Here is a 6,953-nt window from a genome sequence, read left to right as displayed (position 1 = left end):
TCGCAGACGGACCATCCTAAACTGCTCCATCCTCTCCGCAATGGCGGCGGCGCTCTAGGTAACTGCTGCCTCCCGCATGGTTTTCCTCTCCCCGTCCCTTGTTCTTATTCCTTTTTTCTACTCGAAACCCACCATTTCCCCTTTGTTCTAAACCCTAGGTCCGCTGCAGCTACCTCGTCCTCGCCGTCTTCGGTGTTTGCCGGCGATATTTCCCCGTTCGGCCGGCGGTTGGAACTCCGGCCGCTCCTCCGATTCGTCTCGCGGTGGTTCTACTTCGTCCCGCACGGGCTGCTCGTCTTCAAATTTTGGGTTGGGAGTCCGTCCCTCTTTTCTATTTTTCTCGGTGATGGATAAGGATTCTCCGACCGGTGGTGGAGGTTTGTTTTCGGTTTTGTAAATTCATGTTTTTTTTGCGTTGTCAACAATGAAATAAACATATTATTTGTAATGTTTGTCTGTTCTGTCCTATGATTTGACCACTTTTTTTTGTGTGCTAGGGTTTGCTTCTGTAGGCTTTGATCTGTGTTATAATTCCCTGTGGTCACCATTTATATGTTGTGTCTATTTATGTGTTTTCTATATAGGACATGTTATGAATTACTTGTCATTTAAATGAACTCACTATATTAATTATGTTCATTCTCTGTATTTATAATCTTTCTTTTCATGTATAGGCTGTTTTTTTAAGTGAATCATTAAATTAACATTTTGCTGTACATAGGAAGTATAAGTCTGAACATTTGTTCTTTTTTTTTATGTGTTTGATAGTGAACTTTTTTGTTTTTTTGTTTTTGTTTTTTTAGGCAAGGTTTTTGATCATGTTGATGATTGTGGTGATGCTGTGTTTTCTGGGTTGGGGAATCTACCTTCTAATGTGACAGATGATGCTGATGATTCAGGTTAGCAACATACATATGTGAACCTCACAAACATTTTCTAGTGAACTTCCTTTTTCTGCAATGCATACAATCTTTTTTTGTTTACATGTCCTTTTTTGTGTTTTTGTTTTGTGTTTATGCAATTGACCGTACTATAAGAGAATCTCTAGAGTTGCTCGAACCAGGATTTTGCTGCATATTCTTCCGATGAGTGTACCGCGGTTCTTAGATATCCCCGTTTTTGATAGGACTCCTGCTGTGGAGAAGGGTAACATGGGCAGCCCCGTCTTTGATTATACTCCTCTTCGGCAAGTTCTTGAATCGAAACAGTTGAAGCTACACTCGTGATGGAAGAAACCCAATCTCAATCTGTGGTTGGTACTCAAATAGTTACTCGAGATTATATGGTTGAAGAACAGACTTGCGAAGGAAAAGGAGAGACAAGCTGCTAAATTTGCTCAAGCACCAGGAGAAATTGACTACATATTACCGGAAATACCTCGCGAAAGCAAAGTCCGCTAAGGGTAATGCCGTTGTCCATGATGTTCCACGTGACGGCGAGGGTGCCGAAAGCACACGTGATGAATGTGTCGTTGAAACTATTCCTCCTAAAGTGAGGAAAGAAAGGGGTGTTTGCAGTGAAGTTTAAAGAGAATTCACCTTTGGCGAAAGCTGCTGCCGCCGCTGCTGCCCAGTGCCGAAATCCTGTGCGACAGACATACTCCCCAGCCTACCACTCAAGATGATGTTGCTGCTGACAAGGTTATTTTTTTTATGTTCTTTTTTGTTTATTCTGTTAAATACCTTTTTTGTCCACTTTTACATAGTTGTACTATTGTGAACTTCTCTTTTTGTTATTTTTTTAAATGTGCTGCTACTGTGCAGGGTACAAATCCTGTGCGTCGCAGCCCTCGCGTTGCTGCTACTGTTCAGTCCACGGTTGCTTCTAAACGAGTTTCATCTCCTGGGAAATCACGTCTTGGTCACCGTAAACGTAAGATTGATGTCGATGAGACATATGTCCCAGATTCCATCGAAGATGGTGTTGCTCGTCGGCAAGGTTATTTTGTTTGTTCATTTTTACATAATTGTACCATCGTGAACTTCTTTGTTTATTGAATCTGAACTCTTCCCTTTCTATGCATCTCATTTTATGTAGTGCAATGCTAAGAAGAGTCGTACAGATGTGGTTAGCGATGAATCAGACTTTGAAGCTCCTGCCAAGGTTAGTGTAGTGTGAACTTCTGTGTTCATATTGGTGTGAACTTCCTTTTCTCATTAATTTTTTTTGTGGTTTCTATACCAGGTCAAGAAAGTTGGTAGGAAGCCAGGCCCTTCTAAACCTGTTGTTTCGGAAGGTGATTCGAAGAAAGTTTTGAAAAGGCCGACAAAGAAAACCATGGCTAGGAAGAGGAAGGCAGTTGAAGATCTTGATGGTGAGAAGACGCGTTTTCAGCAAACTATTCGCTGTTCTTGTTGACTGCCAAAACCCACCGGCGGGCAGCGGCCTTGTCAACACCGTAGAGCCGGGAAGAGCCTAGAGCTGCGGCTGGCTGAGACCCCTCCGAGCGACGGCCCGCAATGCTCTTCTGGTCACACGCGGCGATGCGAAGTGCAAGGGCGTGCCACCCGACCTATACCCGGTCGGGAAGGTGATGGGGATGCCTCGCTTAGTTTCCCGCAGGGCATACATGTAAACATTAAATACGAGCCTCGATCGGCTCTCGTGTTATCCCGTGAATCGGCTCAAAGAGCCGATCCACCCATGATTCGTACGGGGTGCACGAATACTTGGTGGTCCTGCTTGATCAAGATAAAGCTAATGAGATCTACGACGATTTAGGGTTTTCACCGCATAATCGGATCATCCTACTCCAGGTTGGGCCTCGCGGCCACGCACGGTGCTCGTAAGCCGATCCTAAACAAGGCCTAAAAACCAACATGAAGTTGATCCTCGAACATCCTGTTTAGGACTTGCGAACGCCACCCTACGTGCCACCGGATCCTCCCCTTTGTAAGGCCTAACTATTGCGGATATTAAACTAATCCTTGTAGAACAAGGAGCAATCGTAACGGATCGGATCTACTAAATAATGATCAAGCGGGTGCCGCCCCCACACCCGAGATAGGTGTGAGGGCGGCTAGATATGCAAGGGTTGCACTACGTAAGCATGCTTAAACGAAGAACAAAGCTAACCCTAACACATCTATGATAACTACGTTGCTCGCCATCAAAAGCGCTTCAGTACGAGCAACGCATGAACAACGTGGGGCTTGTGCTGCCTAGATCGCAAGATGCCATCTAGGCAGCATGTCGCTTACCTGATAGAAACCCTCGAGACGAAGGAGTTGGCGATGCACCGAGATTGGTTTGTTTTGGGTTGAACGTGAGTTGTTGTTTATTCCATAAACCCTAGGTACATATTTATAGTCCAGCGGACTTTCTAATGTGGGCGTGCACTAAACCGTGCACGAGTAAGATTCTATCTCTAACTAAGATACGATCTAATATGTTACAGATACACGGGCAATTAAGCCCAACTTGGTATAAAAGGCCGATCCACGTATTCCTTCTATATATATTTCTTCAAGCCCATCTTGATCGCGGCCCACCTCCTGACTAGCCAAAATCTGGTGATAACACATGCCCCCCTATCTTCTTGTACATATTTTTCTTTCTATCTTCTTGTACATATTTTTTTGATGTTGAGTAATAAAAGGCTGTGGGGGGCTCCCCTGCAGTAGTTAAGTTCAAAAAAAAAAACACATGCCCCCCTGGTTTTGGTAATGATAATTTCAAAACCACTCTGTTTTTCCTCCGAAGGGTCATGTCGTGGCAGAGCAGAACTGTCGCAGCATGCTTCATCATGACGACTTGCCTTCCCAACTTCTCTGCACGATTTGACAGCTTTGGCACCATGTCCTCGAAAACTGCTCGAAAATTAAATCCTCATCCCCTTTTATTTAACCGCATCGAGCACTTCTCCGCTCCATCCCCTTCGCACTAGCACTCCCCAAAAACCCTCCTGTACCACCATGTCTTCCTCTTCCTCTTCATCTTCTTCGTCCCGCGCGCCGACGCCGGAGCCGAACCCGGCGGAGGCCCTGATACGTCTCCAACGTATCGATAATTTCTTGTGTTCCATGCCACATTATTGATGTTATCTACATGTTTTATGCACACTTTATGTCATATTCGTGCATTTTCTGGAACTAACCTATTAACAAGATGCCGAAGTGCCGCTTGCCGTTTTCTCGCTGTTTTTGGTTTCAGAAATCCTAGTAAAGAAATATTCTCGGAATTGGACGAAATAAAAGCCCGGAGGCCTATTTTCTCACGAAGCTTCCGTAAGTCCGAAGGAGAGACGAAGAGGGGCCACAGGGTGGCCAAACCCTAGGCGGCGCGGCCCCCCCTTGGCCGCGCCGGCCTCGTGGTGTGGGCCCCCGTGCCGCCTCTGACCTGCCCTTCCGCCTACAAATAGCCTCCGTGACGAAACCCCCGCACCGAGAGCCACGATACGGAAAACATTACCGAGACGCCGTCGCCGCCGATCCCATCTCTGGGGATCCCGGAGATCGCTCTCCGCACCCCGCCGGAGAGGGGAATCATCTCCCGGAGGACTCTACACCGCCATGGTCGCCTCCGGAGTGATGAGTGAGTAGTCTACCCCTGGACTATGGGTCCATAGCAGTAGCTAGATGGTTGTCTTCTCCCCATTGTGCTATCATTGTCGGATCTTGTGAGCTGCCTATCATGATCAAGATCATCTATATGTAATTCTATATGTTGCGTTTGTTGGGATCCGATGAATAGAGAATACTTGTTATGTTGATTATCAAAGTTATGCTTATGTGTTGTTTATGATCTTGCATGCTCTCCGTTATTAGTAGATGCTCCGGCCAAGTAGATGCTTTTAACTCCAAGAGGGAGTACTTATGCTCGATAGTGGGTTCATGCCCGCATTGACACTCGGGACAAAGGATGTAAAGTTCTAAGGTTGTGTTGTGCCGTTGCCACTAGGGATAAAACATTGATGCTATGTCTAAGGATGTAGTTGTTGATTACATTACGCACCATACTTAATGCAATTGTCTCGTTGTTTAGCAACTTAATACCGGAGGGGGTTCGGATGATAACTCGAAGGTGGACTTTTTAGGCATAGATGCAGCTTGGATGGCGGTCTATGTACTTTGTCGTAATGCCCAATTAAATCTCACTATACTCATCATGATATGTATGTGCATTGTCATGCTCTCTTTATTTGTCAATTGCCCAACTCGTAATTTGTTCACCCAACATGCTGTTCGTCTTATGGGAGAGACACCTCTAGTGAACTCGTGGACCCCGGTCCAATTCTCTTTACTCGAAATACAATCTACCGCAATACTTGTTCTATCGTTTTCTCTCGCAAACAATCATATTCCACACAATACGGTTAATCCTTTGTTACAAGCAAGTCGGTGAGATTGACAACCTCACTGTTTCGTTGGGGCAAAGTAGCTTGGTTGTGTTGTGCAGGTTCCACGTTGGCGCCGGAATCTCCGGTGTTGCGCCGCACTACATCTCGCCGCCATCAACCTTCAACGTGCTTCTTGGCTCCTCCTCGGTTCGATAAACCTTGGTTTCTTTCTCGAGGGAAAACTTGCTGCTGTGCTCATCATACCTTCCTCTTGGGGTTGCCCAACGAACGTGTGAAATACACGCCATCAAGCATATTTTCTCGGCGCCGTTGCCGGGGAGATCAAGACACGCCGCAAGGGGAGTCTCCACTTCTCAATCTCTTTACTTTGTTTTTGTCTTGCTTTATTTTATTTACTACTTTGTTTGCTGCACTATATCAAAATACAAAAAAATTAGTTGCTAGTTTTACTTTATTTGCTATCTTGTTTGCTATATCGAAAACACAAAAAAATTAGTTTACTTGCATTTACTTTACTTATTTCATCATGTTTCCTTTTGATTTTACCACAAAGAACATACCGGTAGGACGTGGGTCTATAGTTGGGAGAAATAATATAGAAGAATTCTTCAACCATGTTAGTACCATTGAAAATTTTGAAGATAGACACTTGGTAGATCTTGCGCCTACTTATGAAATTGCTGCCGCACATTTAGTTCGCTTGTTGGAAACTAAATTTGTTAATCTTAATCCTATAATCCAACACATGTTTTTCACGCTTGGTGATATGGAAGAAGGGGAAAGGAAAGATTTTGTATTAGAAACCCTTCTTAGAGAATTTGGTGGTCTAGCAAGAGAAGCTAGAAAGGTGTTTGCTAAATTTAATATGCTTGGTTCTCCTACTAATTTTGTTAGTCTCCTTGAAAAGATGGATATGGATAGAATAAGATACACTAATAATATTGATGATGGAGGGGAGATCAAAGCACCAATACCATGTAAGCTCCTAGCTATGAATGATGCACTAGAAAATAACTATGCTTGGCTTGTTCCCGAAAATTTGTTTGATGAGAGTAGCACACCTAAGACTAATGAAAAGGGAGATGCTAAAACTTATGTATCTAATATAATATGCCTAGTTGATAAAACTCCACACCTCGCTGAGAATGCACCACCCTTCAATAATACTTGATACACACTTTCTGCGCCTAGCTGAAAGGCGTTAAAGAAAAGCGCTTATGGGAGACAACCCATGTTTTTACCTACAGTACTTTGTTTCTATTTTGTGTCTTGGAAGTTGTTTACTACTGTAGCAACCTCTCCTTATCTTAGTTTTGAGTTTTGTTGTGCCAAGTTAAGCCGTTGATAGAAAAGTAAGTACTAGATTTGGATTACTGCGCAGTTCCAGATTTCTTTGCTGTCACGAATCTGAGCCCACTGCCCTGCAGGAAGCTCAGAAAATTATGCCAATTTACGTGCATGATCCTCAGATATGTACGCAACTTTCATTCAATTTGAGCATTTTCATTTGAGCAAGTCTGGTGCCATTTTAAAATTCGTCAATACGAACTGTTCTGTTTTGACAGATTCTGCCTTTTATTTCGCATTGCCTCTTTCGCTATGTTGGATGAATTTCTTTGATCCACTAATGTCCAGTAGCATTATGCAATGTCCA

Source organism: Lolium rigidum, chromosome 2 (assembly GCF_022539505.1).
Source record: "Lolium rigidum isolate FL_2022 chromosome 2, APGP_CSIRO_Lrig_0.1, whole genome shotgun sequence".
Taxonomy (NCBI): domain Eukaryota; kingdom Viridiplantae; phylum Streptophyta; class Magnoliopsida; order Poales; family Poaceae; genus Lolium; species Lolium rigidum.
This window is presented reverse-complemented; position numbering follows the sequence as displayed.